This window comes from Dermacentor variabilis, unplaced genomic scaffold (assembly GCF_050947875.1).
Source record: "Dermacentor variabilis isolate Ectoservices unplaced genomic scaffold, ASM5094787v1 scaffold_12, whole genome shotgun sequence".
Taxonomy (NCBI): domain Eukaryota; kingdom Metazoa; phylum Arthropoda; class Arachnida; order Ixodida; family Ixodidae; genus Dermacentor; species Dermacentor variabilis.
Window position 1 is genome coordinate 26,543,743 of NW_027460280.1, and position 22,413 is coordinate 26,566,155.

Genomic DNA, 22,413 nt, shown 5'->3' on the forward strand with positions numbered 1-22,413 from the left:
CTCGAAGTCGTCGCCCGTCACTGTCGCGCGCAAAATCGCTCTCGTAGAGTTTGTACTTAACGCCGAACTCCTCAGAGAAACGCAAGCTCTCGAAAATTTCCATGACCGTCTCAGCAAAACACCACCAAACTGCTTTGCACCGTGTTTCGCGTGTAGCGGCAGCAGTCGGTCCGGACGAACACCATTGTTGACGTCACGAGGCGCCCGACCAATCACAGGCGGAAACGTGGCGTGCGAGCTGGGCGTGTCTGCTGCTGCACTTTTCGTCGAAATAAAATATGTTTGCGCTTTCTTTCGCTCAATTTCGATGCGATATTTGAATTCAGGGGGTTGAAAACCATGGCGTACTGCTCTTCACTCATTTTTTCTGGAAAAGCTTTCAGCTTCCCTTTAACCTCTGGCATTTTTCCTCAACAGATTAAAATCGCCAGGGTAACTGTAGTGCACAAAGGTGGAGAAAGAGATAATTTAAGTAACTATAGACCAATCTCAATTCTTCCACTGTTTTCAAAAATTTGGAAAAAAATTTTCTTCTTAGGATGACTGCTTTCTATAATAAGTATCTTGTTTTAACACCATGTCAATATGGTTTCAGGTCAGACTGCTTTACTGAAACTGCTCTTCTTCAACAAAAAGAACTAATTTTGAAAAACATAGAGACAAGGAAGCCATTATGGAAGTATTCCTTGATTTCTCAAAAGCTTTCCACAGAATTAATCGTGGAACATTATTAGAAAAATTGAATTGTTATGGTACACACGGAATAGTTTTAGATATAATAAGACGTTACATAACCAACAGAAAGCAAAGCGTGTCGTTAAATAGAAAATTATCTTCGTTTAATGTTATTAAGCACGGTGTGCCTCAAGGTAGCATATTGGGACTACTTCTATTTATCATTTATATAAACAACATTGTGAATATTGATGATTCGATTAACTATATTATTTATGCAGATGACACTAGGTTATTGTTCTCTGGAACTAAGGAGGATGAACTCATGAATTTCGCAAATGAAATACTTGGCAAAATATGTAACTGGTCGCTAAAAAACTATTTTCAGTTAAATTTCCCCCAGACAAAAGCGATGCTATTTAGAGCGAAGTCCATGCCCTGTGATCCCACTCAGTGCCTCACACTGAGTGACACGAAAATAGAACTTTCCGGTAGAGCAAAAACTTTGGGTGTTATCTTTCATGAACTGATGCGATGGGACAACCACACCGACTCCTTACGAAATAAACTTTGTAAAGCGTTATATGTTACGCAGATACCAGAGGTTACTACCTCAGAAACTTATGGTTTATAACGCACTATGCGCTTCTTACCTGCGCTATTGCAACCTAGTTTTGTCAAATAGTACTAAAAAATCGTTAGGTATTTAGTTTCACTTCAAAAGAATGCATTACGTGCTATTCCAGACCTGCCTTACAATGCACATATGCGTGATATATTCCGGAAGTTTCAAATTTTACGAGTAGACCGCCTTTACGAGTATCAACTTATTTGTTCTTTTAAATGTTACATAATTAAGGGTACTAATCATATCATAAACATCGCGAACTTGCAGCAGAATCTTGCTTTTCGCCTAAATCGATACACTGAACACTGGGCAGTTCCACGCCCACGGAGTAATTATGGCCTTCAAGCACTCTCCTACTGCCTTCCCTCAACGCTTGCAGACCTCAATATACGCGGACGACATCGCCCTATTGGTGCGGGGACCACCGCAACACATCCACAAGGCACGTGCGGCCCTACAGAGAGCCCTGGACACTGCGGCTGCCTACTTGTGCAGCATCGGCCTCACCATCTCGGCCAGGAAGACCGAGGCCTTGCTTCTGCATCCCAGAGCATCAGCCCACCACTCAGCTGCCCGGCTGCGCTTGGAGAGGGTTCAGATCCCATGGAGCAAGGCAGTCACCTACCTGGGGCTGCGCATTGACCATCGGATGACCTGGCTGCCGGCTACCAAAGCCCTGTGCGCCCAGACGCTTCGGGTCCACAAGGCGATCCCACAGCTCCTTGCCCGTGGACAGGCCTGTACCACCAGGTGGGCCCTGCAGCTATTTGAAGCTGCAGCCACTTCACGGCTACTGTATGCCCTCCCTCTTGTGGCGCTGCCCCACCCCGCCTGCGGAAACTGGACCTGCAGCACCGGTCAGCAGTGCGGCTCTGTCTTGGCGTTCCCCGAACCTCACAAGGTGTCTGGCCCCTGTCGTTACTCTTCCTGCAACAGGGGCTACGTCACATTGATCGCCTACACCATGCCGCAGATGGTCAAGCACTCCTGACCCGCCTACGCTCCCGGCCAGCATCACACATGGGATGGCTGTGTGGCCTGTATAAGGAAGTCATAGAGGACGCTGTACAGCATCGCCCACCAAATCGGCCACCAATCCCTATTTCGACGGAGCTGCCAGGTGTCTCGAAGAACCGTTCACCAGCATGTGCCCTACAGCAGACGGCAGCGTCTCTCCTCCGAAAGACTTGGGGGCCACCTTCACATCTTCGTCGATGGATCCGTGATACCGGAGACGGGCTCATCCACAGCAGCCTGTGTTGCACCGGCCCTACAAAAGAGTAAGCTGTGCCGTCTCCCGGGACATGCAAGCTCTACCGCAGCAGAGCTAGCAGGACTCCACCTTGCTGTGGACCTACTTGCAGAGGAGCTACCAGCGATGCCGGCAGCCATCTTCTGCGACTCCAAGGCGGCGCTGCTCTGCCTGCAGAACCCTGACAGGGCTAAAGACTGACGGCCCTTCAGGACGCAGGACGCTCACTATCCCTGCATTGGCTACCGGCACACGAGGGGATCCCGGGCAATGAAGAGGCGGACACTCTTGCAAACAGTGCCCCCCACTCAAGCGTCCCCCTCAGCCCTGCTGTAACGGCCGCAGAATCCTCGAGACACGGGCTGCGCCGGCACATCATCGCCTGCCACCCAGACAAACGGATATCCCTGGACCGGCCTCCACGGCCTCTTCCACAGCACGGCCTACTACGAAGGGATGCCTCGTTGCTGCTTTGACTGCGAATTGGCTGCTACTGGACGGTAGCCCGCCGGCACCGCCTTGCGAAAGCCACCTCGCCAGCCTGTGCCTCTTGTGGTGAACCAGAGACTCTGGAGTACCTCCTGCTGGCCTGCCCTGCTGAACTGGAACACCGCGGCCGACTTCTGCAAAAGTTCCACCGCCTGGGGCTCCCATGCTCACGACAGGAGGATATCCTCTTCCCCTGTCGTAATCAGCTACCGGCCTTCCTAAGTGTCGTCGAGTACCTCGATTCGTCGGGACTCTCGGCGAGACTATAGGAAATTTCTACAAAGACGGATGGCCTAAAGGCCATCCCACCACCTCGGGTTTCCTGATCCGCCACTACTTCACTTCTACTGGGCCACCTCCTATACGGCCTACCTCCAGCCTACTCCTCCGGTCGAAACCACTGGGCCCTCCCGGCCGGGCTGCTCTGATGCTGCTGGGATGACCCTCTACCTTTCTTCCTCCTACCTTCTCTTTCTTTTAATCCCATCTCCCCGACCCTGCTGGCGCTGTTAAGAACGGCCAGCTGCAGTGCAAGTTTTGCCGGCCAGTTGCAACAGTGGCGGCAACTTTCCTGGAGCGTCGCCGCACACCTCTAGCTACGGCGTGACTAAGTCGACTGTGTGTGAACAACAATACGTGCGTCCTCGACTCTCCGTCGCTGGAGCCAAGTTTGACGAAGTCGCCTTTGTCACTAAACGGGCTCGGCGGACCAACTATTGTTACTGAGCCCGCGGGAACATCTACTGAGACCCCTTCCCACGCACTGACCAAGACAACAGACAATGGGTAGCCGGCGGGCGCGCTGCAGCTCGGGGAATAAATGCCCCTACGGTGCCTCGTCTCCCCTACGGTGCCTCGTCGTCTCCCCTACGATGCTTCGTCTCTCCTACGGTGCCTGGTCAACTCGCCTACGGTGCTTGGACGGCCGTTTCCGTCACCTGGGTATCGGGGGAGGACCGAGTGTTTATAAACCGCTGTTGATCAGCTATAGAACGACGATCAAGAATTGTATATAGCTTGTGTGTAGAGGAAGCCAACTGTGTTTCGCAGGAAAGAGATCGGCGGAAACGATATTGGGCCTTCGAAAAGAACAATATTTGTGTAAAGGACATGTTCGAGGATTTTACACAGGATACTAGTTGGCGAAATCGGGCGGTAGTTTAGGGGTGAATTTTTACTTCGAGGTTTGTGAACTGGAACCAGTTTTCCGACTTTCCAGTCGATGGCAGTGTGGATTCATCAATAGATTGTTGGAATATTTTGGATAGCGTAATACAAGAATATATTTTGGTACTTTTTAACAATTTAGCATTGATAAGGTCAGTTCCTGGGCTTGACGACACTTTCAATGATTCGATAATTTTTTCGATGCCAAGGGGTTGAATAATTCCTGAATCCATTGTTAGAGAATCAAAACACTGCACGTTGGGAAGTGTTGTAGACGAGGTTGTAACAAAATTACGGCAACATACGTCATTTAACAGCACAGAGCAGTCGGCAACTGGAATTGCATCACCAGAAGAGTCAAGTAACGTAATTTCGCTATGACGGTCGGGGCGAATGGTTCGCCAAAACTTTTTTGGGTCATCACTGAGCGTAGTTGGCAGAGTACTTTGTAGAAAATTATTACGAGAACATTTCAGTGCTGAGACGTGAGCATTATTTGCTTTCACATATACATCCCACCGCTGCTCGGAGGTAGAAGGCTTGGCAGAGTGATAGAGCCGTTTTTTTTTTTTGTTGTTGTTACGAAGTCGTTTTAAATGCGTTATACCAATGTGCTTTTGAATGCGAAGAAATAGTGTGCATAGGTACGTGCCTATCAATTAGTTCATGTATTTTTGTTGTAAACATATTCCAGTTAGTTTCGGTAGCACGACTTTCAAAATCATCTAAGAAAACGTTAAGAAACGTGGACAGTTCGTTGTTAATGGCTTCAAAGTTGGCTTTACTGTAATTAAGAAGGGACTTTTTGACTCTCTGGTTTATTGACTGACAATATTTTACTTCAAAACAGAGCGCTAAATGATCGATAATACCTGGCAGATACGATAAATCAGAGACCATATCAGGACAGTTCGTTAGTATAAGGTCAAGCGTATTTGCCGTATTGTGCGATAGCCAAGTAGGTTGAGAGAAGCTGATAAAGAGAAAATACCGAGCAAAAATTGATAAAGTCAAAGCTTCCTGATGAAAATGGTTTCAAAGCCGGGGATCATAAGACCAGGACATGTTGGGAAAGTTGGAGTCTCCCAGGAGAAAAATCAAAGCGTTAGGATAACGTGCAATAATGGTATCAATGGCATTATGTAAATGGGCAACAAAATTTGAGCAATTATTGGGCGGACGATAGCAAACCCCAAACGCAAAGCTTTTATGACATATATAAGCGTGCGCCCATACAGTTTCTAGATTAGTTTGAACGGGAATATAGGAAGACGGAATATCTCGCGAGATAGGCAACATAACACTTGGGCGAACTTGTGCCCTCAAAAGCAGGCTACACTCAAAAAAACAACGATAGCGGCGAACACACTCGACGGTCGTCGAAAATCGGATCAGCGGTTCAAGCGCGTCGGCTTTTATACATCAGTCGTCGAATGTTCTAGAGTCATCGCTGGGACCCGCGTGTCTGCCACAAAGTTGTACATTATTCGCGTCGCGCATACAAACAGTCAGATTCCACAATGTTCGGTGACAGACAGCGGATGGAACCATCGATAACATTCCAGAAATTTCCCATGCATCCAGGCGCGTCCGGCGCTGTGCGATAACATTTGTTAGGTGGTGAAACGTGGTCGCCCGATAAAGAAACAAGTACACGTGTCAATATATATATGAGGAAGTTATTTGATGTTTGTAGACGTCCCACATGTCTCCATTTCTGAACTCCGGTGGCCTGCGTCGGAGCCCCTATTGCTCCAGGGCCGGCGCAAACCACAAACAATCTGATCTCTCTCTCTCTCTCTCTCTCTCTCTCTCTCTCTCTCTATATATATATATATATATATATATATATATATATATATATATATATATATATATATATATATATATATATATATATATATATATATATATATATATATATATATATAGATCTGATCTATCTGATCTGATCTGATCAACAATCTGATCTCTCTCTCTCTCTCTATATATATATATATATATATATATATATATATATATATATATATATATATATATATAGAGAGAGAGAGAGAGAGAGAGAGAGAGAGAGATCAGATTGTTTGTGGTTTGCGCCGGCCCTGGAGCAATAGGGGCTCCGACGCAGGCCACCGGAGTTCAGAACTCGAGACATGTTGGACGTCTATAAACATCAAATAATTTCCTAATTTCACTCCGAGTTAACGGTGTCTGCCCACGCTAAAGTAAAACAGATATGGACCGTCGGGCAAATTGAAACCAAAACCGGTGCCAAACATCCCCGGACTACAATACGTTTAAATACATGTACAGGAGCTCCGCCCCCGCAACCTTCGCCTCATAGACAAGAACAGTTGGTCCGCGAGTATAGCAAACAGCTGCCCTCAAGGTTCTAATAAAAATTTGCCAAGAAACGTTTGTTATTCTTCTGAAAGTCACGTCGGGGCTTATGTGTGTTGAGCTTTATCCTAAAAAATGATCTAATTGTCTGTAAATCGCAGGGTGTATTGGTCAATTTGTCTATATTTAATGGTGGAAAAATCAGCTATACCTATGTTTCAAGTTCGCGATTGTTTTTCCTGTCCAATGTGAACATGTAAGCGCCTCCATAAAAGTTCACTGTAGAAGTGCACAGGATCATAATCAACTTACTGTTTCTATAAGGGGAATACGCGATGAAGATACATAATGAAACGTAACGAGCTTTGTGTAGCAGTGACCCTCAAATGCTACCATTAAACGTTATGTTATCAATCGCCATTCGGTGTTGAAAGTGCGAAACGTAGTGGAAGGCACGTTTCTGGTCTCTGTGCCTGCAAATGTAAAAGCCATCGATCTGATGTTCATGGACCACCGCCGAATGTCAGTCAACAGTACTGCTGGTAATGTCGTGCGATAGAGTTAGTGCTTATCCACGACGGATTGGAAATGAGAAAGATTCCAGCAAAGTGCATCTCGAAAGTTTTGATAACTAAACAAAAGAGAAAACGTGCAGAGACATTCATGGCTGTCTTGGAGCATTTTAGAAAAAATGAGTCTGAGTCAGTGGACAAAGCGGCAACTGGTGATGAGACATGTATTTATTGCTGTGATCCCCAGACGAAGTAACAGCCTTAAAAAATGGAGGAACAGTAGTTTCAGTTCCGTGTAAAAAGGACGGTGCACAAGCAAGTCGCAACATTTCTTTTTTATAAGAAGAAATTTGTGCTGGTGGACTACCTTTAAAAGGGTTCGGCCATAATTGGAGAATATTACTATGCTTTATTGACAAAGTTGAGGCAAGTCATCAAAGAACAACATCGAGAAACGCTCTCCAAAGAGGTCATCTTGCGGCATGACAATGCCTCACCATACGCTACAGTTGAAACAATGGAAAAACTGACCCTAAGCTTTCATTGATGCCCTATGCCTCTTCTATCTACCTAATCTGGCTAATTCTGACTATTATCTTTGTCCCAATCTCAACAAACACCTAAGAATATAAGAATTTAGGAGGGTGCTGTAGGAAACTAATACTGCAAATAAGTAGTTTCACCAGAAGACGGAAGACTTTTGTTTTCTGGGACAATAAGAAGCTTCATGACAGAAGTCATGAAGTCAGGATGACTCAGAAGTCAGAAGTCATGATGACTTCCCGCGGGAATAGTCCAGCAACTACAATGCCCTAGCTGCATTTTTTTTATAAATAAGGCTCAATAATGATCAGCACCCCCTTGTATTAGCGGCTAAATATGTACGCATCGTCTAGAAACTCCTCTGCAGAAACGCCACGTTTACGCTCATAGCCCTATTTATTTTAAAACTTTATAACCTAAGAAAAACACACTATCTGTTTTGCTGGCTTTTGCTTGAATTCGTTATCTAACCGCATTTCTTCTCTATACGTTAATGAAATTTTCGTCCTTTCATTCCTCTCTCAGTTGTGCCTAGGCGACATCGACAAGCTGTCACACAAATATACCGCTGACGTTGTCAATTGGCTGCTCTGTAATGGTCATATCGCCAATTAGGACCCCCTGTTTGGCATATTATGTTGCCTTGCGTCGAAAACACTGCGCGGGTGACGTGTGGGTATAAGCGTGCAAAATCAAGTATCTCGGGTGCGTTCGAGTTTGTTGCCGAAATGATGAGATTAAAAAAGAACGTTTCGGCGCGTGTTCCGGAATCGCATTCGCCAAAGGTGCTGCAGTTCTTTAGGCGTCAAATGTCTCACATTGAATGAGTGAAACAGGACATGACTTTGCACTCCACGAAGAGTCAGTTTACCTTTTTTTTAATCTGTAGACTCTATAAAAACACCTGGTAATAACACCGAAATTACCTGTAGCTTTGGAACCTTTAAAGCACTTTTTCCCGAACATTGCGCGAGCTTGGTACAAGTTGCCCAAGCACATTAATGATTGCCAAAGGTAAGCGTTGTTCAAAGCCATCCTTACAAAATTGTAATATTAGCGGCTACGCTTTGGTTTACGTAGTGTATTACCAATTACTGTTCCGGCTTTTTTTACGTATGTATTACTCTCCGTTTTAATTGCCCTTCGCATGATCTTACTTTTCTGTTGTTTCGTAACTCTGTTGTGTGTGCCTGCTTCTCCCGCGTGCTGCAATGCCTTCATGTTTGTTCAGAATATTATCATATTTTAGAAAACTAAAACACCAGCGACATTTTCACAATCGGCTGCAAAGCGCATATCTCATCAAAATGAAATTGCACCACAGCTTGGCGGTTGAGGCGCTGAAAAGACCTGTGTGTTTTAACAAACGAGAGAAAGACAGCTTTCTCCGATCTTTTTGCGCAAGGATGGTAGTGCCGTAGTCAACGCTTCAGCAATAAAAGCGCCATCACTGGGCGGAGGCGGCTTACGATGTGAAAAACGGGTCACTTCACTTTTTTCGTTTACTGGATTTGTTAGCAGAAATACGCTGTACCCCAAAGGCGGCATTTTAGAGCTGAAAAAAAAAAGCCATGACGACGTGTGAGATGGCCCACGCGTCGTTGAGCTTGAAAAGAGACAGCTCAGCGGGCGGTCCCTGGCGACTTAGTGGCAGTTTGAGGACGGGGCGCTCCTTTCGGCACTAGGCTGCTTCATGAGCACGTAAGGAAGAGTGGAGTTCTTCAGCATTACTTTTTCTTTCACGCACCGTCTCTTTCCTGCGGCCATTTCTTTTTCGTCTGTCGACAAGAACTAGCAAGGAAGGTCTAAACTTACTCCGCTTAACATGATTCGCACTGCTTTATGAGGTTGTCCGCACATTTCCACTGTACACGGAATTGATCACATTAGAATCTGTGGTGGTTTCATCGTAACCTCATGGTGGTTCGGGTTCACGTGCCCGGTAGCGGAGGTCTAAGTAATACACGCAGCTCGTCTCTGCTCCCCTCACACATGGGCGTCGTGGTAGGCTAGTAGGGGTGACTCCAACACTTAACGAAAAGATATAATCCTTGATATCTACGAAAAACCGGTACAATCAAGAACTATGGAACTACAGAGGGAAAGACGTGGTCCACGGGAAGTCCACTTAGTCGCATTGGACTATGGCGATCAAGGTTCGCCACAAAGGGGCACTGCGCCACACAGGTGGGCGTGGTATCAGGTGGGTCTCCAACAGCCAAGAGCCCCGAAGGCCAATCTGCCGTGTGAAAAGCGGCCGCTAGTTTCGGAGGCTGAAGGAGATGCCGATTCTTGAGTGGGAGGGACGCGCTCCTCCGGCACAGTTCGTACCACGGAGTAGTTTGCACGGAGGGCGTCGCGCAAACGGGCAGATGCCTCCTCTAGGGGCCGCGGAGAATGTTTGCTATCCCACATGCTGCCATAATGACGCTTCCCACGCAATCGCTCGAGGTGAATGGCCTGGACTACGAGTGAACCGGAGGCGGGGCCTTCACAGTGTCCTCACAGGTCTATTGTCAAGAAAGCTTTACATAGATATTGAGTGACAGTTTATTTGTCGGAGTACCCACAGCGCCTTTACGCCATTAGAGTTAAAGGCTTATACGAAGCAAGTCCTCATTCCTAAGTATTAGGCTGCATTTGACTGATAATACTAGTGCCTATACTAGAATACACGCATGCTGCGGCGAAGCACGAAAGTAGCAAAAAAATATTCTCAGCAACATTAAAGTTTGACTAAACGGTATCGTAGATGCGGCTGACGGCCACAGCAGGATGATTCAACAATTCAAGGACAATACGGCGATTGATAATCATCTCCTGCACTTATGGGCGGTTCGGTATTCACTCCTCAAACGATGAAGATGGCAAAAGCTCAACCGCAAGCTCAAGCGCCGAATCGCCATATAACAGCGCAGGCACAGCTAAACAGCTAGCGAGCCAGAACTGGCGGTCCTTCGACCAATTTCAAGGGACCCTCAGCACAAAGAAGACTTGCCATATAGTTCGAACCCTTGTTAACGACACCCCCACCAAAACCCAACAAAGACATACAATTGAACGACTCATCCACAACACTGGCGACACAGAGGACCAACTACGCCAAGAACTTCAGACGAAGCTACATATATATACATATATATATGTAGAGAAATATATATATATATATATATATATATATATATATATATATGTATGTATACATATATATACATATATATATATATATATATACATACATATACACACATATATATATATATATATATATATATATATATATATATATACGTACATCTGTGCGTGTGTATACGTTCATTACTGTGCAACCATGTTTCATTCTTTTTCTCCCTTTATGTTCCTAGATTATTCATCGCCATCATCAGCCTCCTTACGCCCACTGCAGGGCAAAGGCCTCTCCCATACTTTTCCAACTACCCGGTCATGTACTAATTGTGGCCATGTCGTCCCTGCAAACTTCTTAATCTAATCCGCCCACCTAACTTTCTGCCGCCCCCTGCTACGCTTCCCTTCCCTTGGAATCCAGTCCGTAACCATTAATGACCATCGGTTATCTTCCCTCCTCATTACATCTCCTGCCCATGCCCATTTCTTTTTCTTGATTTCAACTAAGATGTCCTTAACTCGCGTTTGTTCCCTCACCCAATCTGCCCTTAACGTTACACCCATGATTCTTTTTTCCATAGCTCGTTGCGTCGTCCTCAATTTAAGTAGAACCCTTTTCGTAAGACTCCAGGTTTCTGTCCCGTACGTGAGTACTGGTAAGACACAGCTGTTATAATCTTTTCTCTTGAGGGATAAAGGCAACCTGCTGTTCATAATCTAAGAATGCCTGTCAAACACACCCCAGCCCATTCTTATTCTTCTGATTATTTCAGTCTCATGATCCGTATCCGCGGTCACTACCTGTCCTAAGTACATGTATTCCCTTGCCACTTCCAGTGCCTCGCTACCTGTCGCAAACTGCTGTTCTCTTCCGAGACTGTTAAACATTACTTTAGCTTTCTGCAGATTACTTTTAAGACCCACTCTTCTGTTTTGCCTCTCCAGGTGAGTGAGCACGCATTGCAATTGGTCCCCTGAGTTACTAAGCAAGGCAATAGCATCAGCGAATCGCAAGTTACTAAGGTATTCTCCATTAACTCTTATCCCCAATTCTCCCCAATCCAGGTCTCTGAATACCTCCTGTAAACACGCTGTGAACAGCGTTTGAGAGATCGTATCTCCCTGCCTCACGCCTTTCTTTATTCGGATTTTGTTACTTTTTTTTATGGAGCACTACGGTGGCTGTGGAGCCGCTATAGATATCTTTCAGTATTTTTACATACGGCTCGTCTACACCCTGATTTCGTAATGCCTCCATGACTGCTGAGGTTGCGACTGAATCAAACGCTTTCTCGTAATCAATGAAAGCTATATATAAGGGTTGGTTATATTCCGCACATTTCTCTATCACCTGATTGATAGTGTGAATATGGTCTATTGTTGAGTAGCCTTTACGGAATACAGCTTGGTCCTTTGGTTGACAGAAGTCTAAAGTGTTCCTGAATCTATTTGCGAGTACCTTAGTAAATACTTTGTAGGTGACGGAGAGTAGGCTGATCTGTCTATAATTTGCCAAGTTTTTGGCGTCCCCTTTTTTATGGATTAGGATTATGTTAGCGTTCTTCCAAGATTCCGGTACGCTTGAAGTCATGAGGCATTGCTTACACAGAGTGGCCAGTTTTTCTAGAAAAATCTGCCCACCATCCTTCAACAAATCTGCTGTTATCTGATCCTCCCCAGCTGCCTTCCTCCTTTGCAACGCTCCCAAGGCTTTCTTAGATTATTAGCCGTTTATGAATTCATTTTGTTGCTTTGTTGGATCGCGCACTGTTCACATTATATAATCATTATATTCATATTCTATTTCTGTAATGTTCGTACTTTCATGTGTATTTCAATATAGAATTTTCTTGCTCATTTCTGTCTAGTCTTCAACTACCAGATGTTTGATTAATTACTTCTAATATGTTTATTTGTATTTTCCCGTAGTTTTTACCTTCGCTGCTAATCGCATGTTCCACAATTATTTATACATGTTATATCAGGAGGACCTCCTGCTATAACATGTATAAAAATGTAGAATATCCCGTTTTTACTGAATATTTTTATTTTATTTACCGACAGCTTTTACTTTGGGACCTCCTTATGTATTACATTTTCGTTGTAATTTTAATAATGTATAATTGATTGATTGATTGATTGATTGATTGATTGATTGATTGATTGATTGATTGATTGATTGATTGATTGATTGATTGATTGATTGATTGATTGATCATATCTACTAACGCTTGCTGGAACACCCTATATATATAACAGCGCTGTAGACACATCGCTTGAAATATTTTGGACCACAGTTTCATGGTAGGATATTTTAGGGCAGTGGTATGTAAAAATAAATACATACATACAATTTGTAAATACAGGACCTAATTTCAAGCTCACGTATGATGCAGAGAAAAGGACCCACATTAACGCTGGAGACTAGTTTTACGGTTGCCGGAGTGCACCTTACTTTCGTATGATGATGCTGTGGTGAATTGTGATGAGAGTTGTTTTAAGTGTATCTGGGTGGTCGAGGTCTCGGAAGTCATTTGCCCACAACGCAAGCAGACAAACGAGGACGCAGTGCTTTTGTAAGTTTCGAGAGATAGTGATTAGAGTCGGTTATCCTACAGCCGCCATTTAGGCCAAACTACTTCCTGAACTCCGGAACAGCCAGCTTACAGAAGCCCCAGCCGACGCGACCCAGTGCAGGAAGACCAGCGTCAAAATCTATACCTTGCGTGGACTGGAATGAACAGGAATCTACAACAGGCACTGCAGCAAGAAATTGTGCCGAGCAGGACCTCCACGCACGAAGACACAAGCCGAACAGAAAAAAAATACGCCCTGGATCCGTGCCTTGCGTGCAAACAGCCCACTGATTTGCGGGCTGCATGCTGGGTATGGATATCAGCGCAAAACTGGGAGGTTCGTGAGTGAAGCCCGTTTCCCAAGAATTGAGGGCCCATCATTTCGTTGCGAACGCTGCTGCTCATCGGAGTATTCTATTTAAAACATTTTCAATTCTTTTTCGTCTGTTTTTTTTTTCTTTGTGCTTGCAGGCAACTCTACCCAATGCGCTTCGTGGGTGCCTTAATTTCCGGACGCTCACCTAATGGGAGGCAGTGAGTGCCGCAGATTAGCCTTCCCCTTGTTCCTTCCTGTCATGTTCCACAATGCAGTTTAACTGCAGTCACCGCCATACCAGCTTCGGTTGCGATAAATCCCCGCCGCAGCAGTGCCATTTCCAGAACATATGGAAATGGTGTCTCCACAAAAGCGCAATCTGAGCGCTCGCTCCCTTCTCAGCGGTCCTCCCCTCATGTTCTAACTTGTCTCACCACGGAACTTCATTACGGATCCCGCATGGCCGAGGAGGTTGACGGGCGCACAAAGGGCGACAATGAATGGCAAATGTTGCGAAAATAGTTTGGGAGGTCAGTATTGAAGGCTTGCGGGAGAAAAAATAAAGAAAGCGAATTGTGCAATGTGGGTAAGTAAAGCAAGGGACAGGATGAATGCGCGCTTCTTCGTCCTTCGGCATTGTTCCAACCAAGAGTGGATTAATCTGCAAATCTTAGTCGAGAAAAACGACTTCAATTAAATCAGCTTCCTTCACATTGGGTCACGACTTTCGTGATAGATTTTTTTTTCTTTATGTCTGCTCGTTCGCTTATTTCTGAACTTCGACTTGACGCACGGCATTATTGTTGTACGAGCGTGTCGCATGGACAAAGGAAAGTCACTGGCCAGCCAACACGTACACTCTGCTGTGAAATCGAACAACCTGGTAGCACAGTGGACGGCCTCAGTCCGCCCCACTTCTTTGACCCTTGAGCAGAGAGCGGGAGGAAGTAAACGTGTAGCGGAACGTCTCGCATCATGCAGAGTGAGCTACGCTGGTACTGCTCGCTCTTTTACAAGAAGACGGCGCTCATGGAGGCAGCCATAGTATTTTATTTCAGTTATTTAACCCCCAAATTGAGCAGAATAGACCGCATAGCATCTCTCATTTCTTCGCACATTACTTTATAGCCTCAACTTGAAACGTGAGACGTGTACATGCGATCTATTTTTCAAATTTCTGGGGTTCTATAAGGTAAAATTGTTCCAATCTCCTGACGACAAATTTACGTAACCACCGACGCCAGCATCGCGCGGTAACCTCCAGCGCTGTTTGAAAAGCCCACTCAAACGCCCTTCTCGTCTGTCAGAAATCACTTTCGTTTGCTTTCAAATAAACTAGCATTGCCTACATTGAGGAATTTTTCTTATTGGCTGAGAAGAGGCGAGGAGCATGCTCAAGTGGAGAGAGTTTCGATGGAGCCGAGTCACGGGCGCTATAAGTAAAGCTATTCCAAACTTTTCTATTCCAATTCTGCAATCAGCCCTCCGCGATTGGTTAAAAACTTTTTTGGACCATCCCCCCTTCACCTGTCTGTCATGCGACGTGACGTAAACCGGGATAGCTCCCATTCTGACATGACGTGTACACACTGATTATACATGATTCAACCGAACAAAAGAAAAATAATTATTTCTGATGCGACACCTTTTTGCCATTAACGTGATAGGCATCTATCACGCGTTTTGTCATTAACGTGATAGGCATATATATATATATATATATATATATATATATATATATATATATATATATATATATATATATATATATATCGTTATTATATGCTATCTTGACGCAGCTCTTGTGCGCCCTTATGCGTGATGTTTCAGGCGACCACTATGACGCTTGCGGTTGTTATTTTTTCATGTGCTCCCCTTTTGCACCGCAGCGCTTGACTTATTTTAGCGCGATTTGTTCATCCTTTCTATTATTGTCCCCGCCCGCCCTGCTATAATGCCTTCCGGAAAATTTAGGTATCGAAATAAATAGACGAAGTGTGCAATAAATAGCGACTTATTTCACTAAGTGTATGTTGAATTCCTGTTAAATAAATGTTTTCCGTTGTTGGATATGTTAAGCACGCTCTATTGTGCTGGTGATGGCGGGTTGTAGGAACAGGTCGGTTTAGCCTGTCGATCAAGGCCGGCACTTGCTCCCCCCGAGCGTCTCTTACAATATTACTGCGGTGTGTCACCACCATGAACGTCAAACCAGTCTCTCTTATGAATGCGATAAGGAGACGTGTAGGTTCTTTGCAGGCTATAACTGATGCTTCGGGGAGCACATGGCGTCGCATGCAGGGATGCGGAAGGCCCTATTCTTTGCAGATTCTCCAGGAGAGCTATTATGAGCGGTGCAGTGTGCGATCCTTAATTCGGAGTGACCTATTTAACGAAGGATTTTGGACGTTCCAAGCACTTCGTTATAAGGGTGTTTCACTGTATATATAGTCGGTACTGCAAGCCAGTGTTGCTACTCTCTAAGCGAAAAATAAACAACCAAAAGAAAGCAATGATGAGTTCAATTTTTTAGTATGGACACACACATATGATGCAATAATCCTACCACACGCACTTCTTACTGCCAATAGGCGATTATGGAAGTGCGCATCACTTGAGACGTGCTCCTGTACCAGAGAACCGGCAACGAACTGAAACCAATAGTCATGGCAAAAGATTTACAGCCAGCTGCCAGAGTCGATGTTAAGCCTCCTCTTTCGTCTAGAATTGGGACTGGCCAGAATGCTAAGTCGTATACATTACACATACTGGGAGGAACTGGGGACAACTGTGCTTGAGGCCATTAATCTTCAAATTATCATTTATTCTAGAAGCTCTCGGCTGCCGCACAGCCTTTTTCGAGTTCAAGGGAAAAAAATACGGGCTGAGATCTACGTACTCGAAGCAGCCATGCTATCCTGCACGGCAACTCCACAACTTATCACTTTATATTCCTTACTTTTTCTTAGCCGTCCACCAGACGCACTATCCGAGAACAAGCACTGTTAAAAGAGAACTGAGCACCTAATGAAAACTCGCACTTTCTTGTGAGATATGAGGCACAGCATACAAACCGCTGGGACACTTACACTAAACAAGTGGGCATGGACACCAAACAAGTGGGCAGTGGGCATGGACGCACGACAGGAATGATGGCCTCACGCATCTTTTTGTTCATTGCACAGTTATTCGGTGCCCTGGTCCTTGGCTGGGAATGTCATGCTGTCTCTCGTCACGGTGGAGCACTCTACAACGGTTGGTTAACCACGGAAGCAAGTTTTCAAGACATCTGTGCCTCACCTGCCTCATCTTATCCTGGCGACTGCTGCTTGCCACCAAATGAGATGCTCCCTGTCGACCAGTGCCTCACCGGCAACGGTACAGCTGCTGACCCTTGCGACGAAGCTGCGATGGCGGGTGCTTTCCCAGCTTCCATGTCTCCGTACGCTGCCGCCCTCCTCTGGCAGGGCGGTTTCGTCACTGGTCACTTGTCACCTGATGTGCACTTCGCATCTTCAACGTCTTCGTCTGCGCCGATAGCGAGTCAGCTTAAAGCCGGCGCTCCGAACGAAATCTTCAGTGGGCATGGACGCACGACAGGAATGATGGCCTCACGCATCTTTTTGTTCATTCCACAGGTCAGTTGCCTTTCCATATCAAGACTGAAATCCAACGATCCATTTAAATCGTGCTTCCACGCCCAGAAGCAGTGCTTGGTCCTTTTTGTTCTTTGTTATTGCTTTTGTGCGGTGACATTGAGAGTGATCCCGGTCATCCGAGAGAACAACAATCAGATACATTATCCGAAGTTCTGAAAACCTTACGCGATTTGAATCAAAGGTCTAAAAGAATGCAGGATAACCAAAAAGCAATGCTGGACACTATTGCAGAGTTAAAAACACATCAGGAAACGGTGGCGGAAGCGATATCTGAAATTAAAGAGACTTGCGACGGTAGAAAATCAGACCGGTAGTTTTGAAAAATGGCAGCATGAACTCGGTGACGTCCGTGAAGCGATTAGGAATATAGCAAAGGACGCTGCATTCCTACGCTCCCCACTGGATGATGCGGAAGACCACTCTCGTAGAAATAATCTACTTTTTTATGGTTTAACGGACATCGCCACCGTATCCGCCGTTCAATCGGAGTAAAAGATACTGGACATTCTAACAAACACTCTAAGCCTCAGAATAACTAGTGACAGCATACCGCGCGCACATCTTATTGGTAGATTCATTCCAGGGAAGTCTCGTCCGTTGATAGTAAATTTTGCTGCCTATAAAACGAAGGAAGAAATATTATCGAACCGCCCTGTGCTAAAAGAAATGAGTATCTCTGTTAGTGAAGATTTCAGTCCCCCTACATGTTACGCCAGAAGAACTCTTATCGAATGCGGAAAAAATCAGAATGTACCATTTAAATAAAGATATAACAAGATACTAATTGGTAAAAAATGCTATGTATACGACGCCACTGAGCAAAAGGTCTGTGAATTGAAGCCGTTAAGTAGTACCTCAGATGATGCCAAGGGCGTCTGTTCTATCCTTAAGATCAGGCCGCAGTGTTCTAACAGCGTGCCCATAGGTTAACTCGAGGAGTAGGGACCTCGATCCTATAATATCAAGACTACCGGTTCTTTTTACTAATATTCGTAGCTTCTTACCTAAAAAAGATGATCTCTGTAGCTTAATAAATGATTGTGATGCAGACATAATTGCATTAACCGAAACGTCGTTGACGAGTAAAGTAACAAACTCTGAGTTATTCTACTGTAATAAAAACTATAATATTTACCGTACTGATCGTGCTAACACACTAGGCGGTGGTGTCTTAATTGCTGTTAATGAATGCTTTGACTGTTTCCCTGTAGCCATATCATGTAACATTGAATGTGTATGGTGCTGCATTTCTGTAAATTTCAAAAAGGTTGTGATCGGTGTTTGTTACCGACCACCATCATCACCCCGACTTTTTGCGATAGCATGTACGATTGCTTGGGCCAGATAAGTGTTCGCTTCCCCGGAGCGCGAATATTACTTATGGACGATTTTAACTTCCCAAATATTTCCTGGTCAAGCACGTGTCCTTTATTAAATACAACTTCCGCAGAATCTAAGCATTTTGTAGAGGTATGTGCTGATTTCAACTTGGTTCAGGTACTTACTTCCCCTACACGTGTAACGAACACCACATCATCTCTTTTAGATCTTGTTTTAACATCATCAACAGATATCATATCTAAGGTTACACACTCACCCGGCTTGAGTGATCACGACGTCTTGCATTTTTTCATTAGCCTGGCAATTCTACGGTCCCAAAACAGTATTAAAACCATTCGTGATTATAAAAACGGCAACTTCACCGCTATCAACTACTAACTTGCTCTTTTCCTTGATAATTACCTGCCTAAAGTTGCTGAGCGCTCACTGGATACTAACTGGAATATATTTAAAGAAAAAATTCACGATCTTGTTAACAAGTTTATTCCGAAGAGGCGCGTCTTTTCGAATAACAATGCTTCATGGTATACTAAATCTTTGAAACGCCTATCTAACAGAAAAAACGTCTTTTTCGCACAGCTAAGCGGATGGAAAGCCAGGCTAAATGGTCTGCTTACAAAGAAGCTGCCTCGGCCTACTCATCTGCGATAAATAATACAAAATTTTCTTTTTTCAATAATACCCTTCCGAACATGCTCATAAATAATCCAAGTAGCTTCTAGAATGCAGTAAGGCCTAGTGCATCGAAAATCATATCACTTATCACTTCCGGTGAGCCTATACCTCGGCAGCACTGCGCTAAGATTTTAAATAATGCATTTATAAAAGCTTTCACTCCTTCAGCACATGATAACGACCTTCCAAGGCTACCATGCTGCAATTTTTTTCCTATGGATCCCGTAATTTTTAACTCTACTGGCATAAAAATATAACAGACACTCTTAAAATTACGTCTTCTTGTGGAATAGACGAAATTTCTAAAAGATACTAGTGAGTATTCCTCTACCATCTTAGAGAGCATTTTTTCACAATCATACCTGTCTTCATCCTTGCCTCATGAATGGTAAACAGCAAAGATTATTCCTATCCCCAAATCTGGCGAAACTCAAGATCCCTTTAACTACAGGCCCATATCGATTACCTCAGTACCATGCAAAATTATGGAGCACATCATATTTTCTAACCTCGTCAATTTTCTTGAAGAAAATAAGTTTTTGTCTAACAGTCAACATGGCTTTCGCAAATTTTTTTCTTGTGAGACTCAGCTAGTAACTTTCACTAATGACTTACATGTGTATTTTGATAGCGGTTTTTTGACTGATTGCATATTTTTGGATTTTCCTAAAGCTTCTGACAAGGTCAAACATGTACTGCTACTACACAAACTAAGCGCACTCAACATTGACCCGGGAGTACTCAGCTGGATCCAATCGTTCCTTTCTTCTTGTTCCCAATTTGTTGTAACTAATGCCTCCACATCTCACGCGGCTCCACTTGAGTCCGGTGTTCCACAAGGGTCTGTTCTTGGTCCTCTTTTATTTTTAATATATATTAACGATTTACCTGATAACATTTCCTCACAAATTTGTTTATTCGCTGACGACTGTGTTATATATCGAAAAGTGACTAATGCATCTGATATAGCTACCCTTCAATCCGATTAAATAACATATCTAACTGGTGCCTCACTTGGTGCATGGAACTCAACATTAACAAATGCAAATCTATGCGCATTTCTCGTTCTAACACAACTTGCCCTACCTACGCCCTTAATGACTGCCCCCTTCAATCCGTTACATGCTACCGTTATCTTGGCATTCATATAACTAGCGATCTTTCTTGGAAGCAGCATGCACAGTATGTAATATCGAAAGCTAACCGCTCCTTAGGATACTTGAAGAGAAATTTTTCGCTCGCGCCAGTTTTATTAAAACGGCTGTTGTACACGACATACGTCCGCCCCCAATTTGAATACGCCTCATCCGTTTGGGATCCTCATCAGATCACATTAATTAACGAAATGGAATCATTGTAAAAACGCTCTGTTCGATTCATCTTAGCTAACTGCCATCACACTGCTAGTCTTACATTAATGAAGGGTACCCTTCAAATCCCATTATTATCTCTTCGCAGAAAGGAATCATGCATTTCCCTTTTTCATACAATCTACTACCACAACGCATCTCTTCGCCCTCTTTGGATCCATCCTGCGCCTTATTATTCGGCTCGTCGTGATCACGTGCATAAAGTCAACGTACCCCGTCATAACACCGTCGCGTGCTCACAATCATTCCTTCCTAGGACTTCAGTCGACTGCAATAATCTACCTACATCATTAGTAAGCATCAGTGACCCCATTCGTTTTAAGAATGCACTAATCGACATAAAATAATGTATGGTGGCAAATGGCATAATTATGAACTTATTCGTGAACATTGTCTGCTTGCTAAAGTGTATTCTTTCTGTATTTTCATGTTATGTAAGTCTCTGTTATTTGTTACGAATGCATTACTATTTTTTTCATATTGCTTTTGTTCCTTGGAAATTCCTTGAACTAATCCTGCATTTTTTACTCTTGGAATGTATTCTCGCCCCTCCCCTCTGCCATGTACAATTATCTACCTTGAGGGTATCACAAATAAATAAATAAAGATGCAATAAGAGGAACATTCACCGAAGTACGTAGGGAAAATAAAATACAGAAAGCAGCGTCATTTTTTATGTCCCACAAGGAACACTCATGGTCACGTGTCCTTTCTTTGCTTTAAACAAAATAATGCGTATGTGTAGGTAAGCTCAGCCGAATAGGTCGAGTATGACACGAGGTATCAATGATCCTGAGAAAACAATTAAGAATGATGTTACGGTGACAAAAATTAAAAAATGAAGTGGATGTTGTAAGGCATAATGTGATTTGTTATTCGCGGCGGCCGGCATGTAATAAATTACGGTGTTTGTGCAGATTATTGCGCCAAGCATGAAAAGCATATTTAGAGCTTCAGTTCAAGAGAAAGAGCCAAACGCAAACGGCAATCTCATGGCCTAACAGAGTCAGATTAGGAGTCATCTACGATGTGCACGTGTTGTGCATTTCAAGCCTTGAAATCTTGAGCCAAAGAAGCTCGAAAATAGCCCTCACCTCACGGTTACTGAAAAGCTATAGCTAAACTACTGTGCTGCTGTGTTTTGGAGTAAAGTGTGATGCCAGAAACTGAAACTCCTTTCATTAAATTTTGCGAGATCTATTCACAAATTTTATGCATGGAGCGAGTTGACTGGGTGGATGGAATGCATGGAACGGGTTGAAACACACGCGTCAGTGGTTCCTGATGATACGCAATCATCACCTCTGATTGCCCGGATGTCGTCACTTGCAGCACGTAGCCACGCTGCACTTGATGCACTTTTCCAACTAATCGCAATACTAAAGGATGAGATAACTATTTATTGCGTGCGAGCGATATTCAGGCTTTATGTCACTACTGCTTAGTAGGCAGCTAATAAAGGGAAACACTATAGTGCTTGTCAGTACTATTTTAGCTTCTTGTCTCGCCGTCTCGCCGAGTCAGTACTGTTCTAAATATTGTTTACGTAACTCTCATACAGGAGCTGCCACAAAGATAGTACCCAAAATTGTGCCTTCGATTACAATTGCCGAAATGTCGAAACAATTTTGATTGATTTATACGTCGGTGTTGTAGCGGAGGGAAAGGGCAAATCGCTTGTCAGCAGATGCAGTAGTGCTCGAGGTTGGTCAAAAGAACCCGATTATTCTTTTTAAGAAAGGCT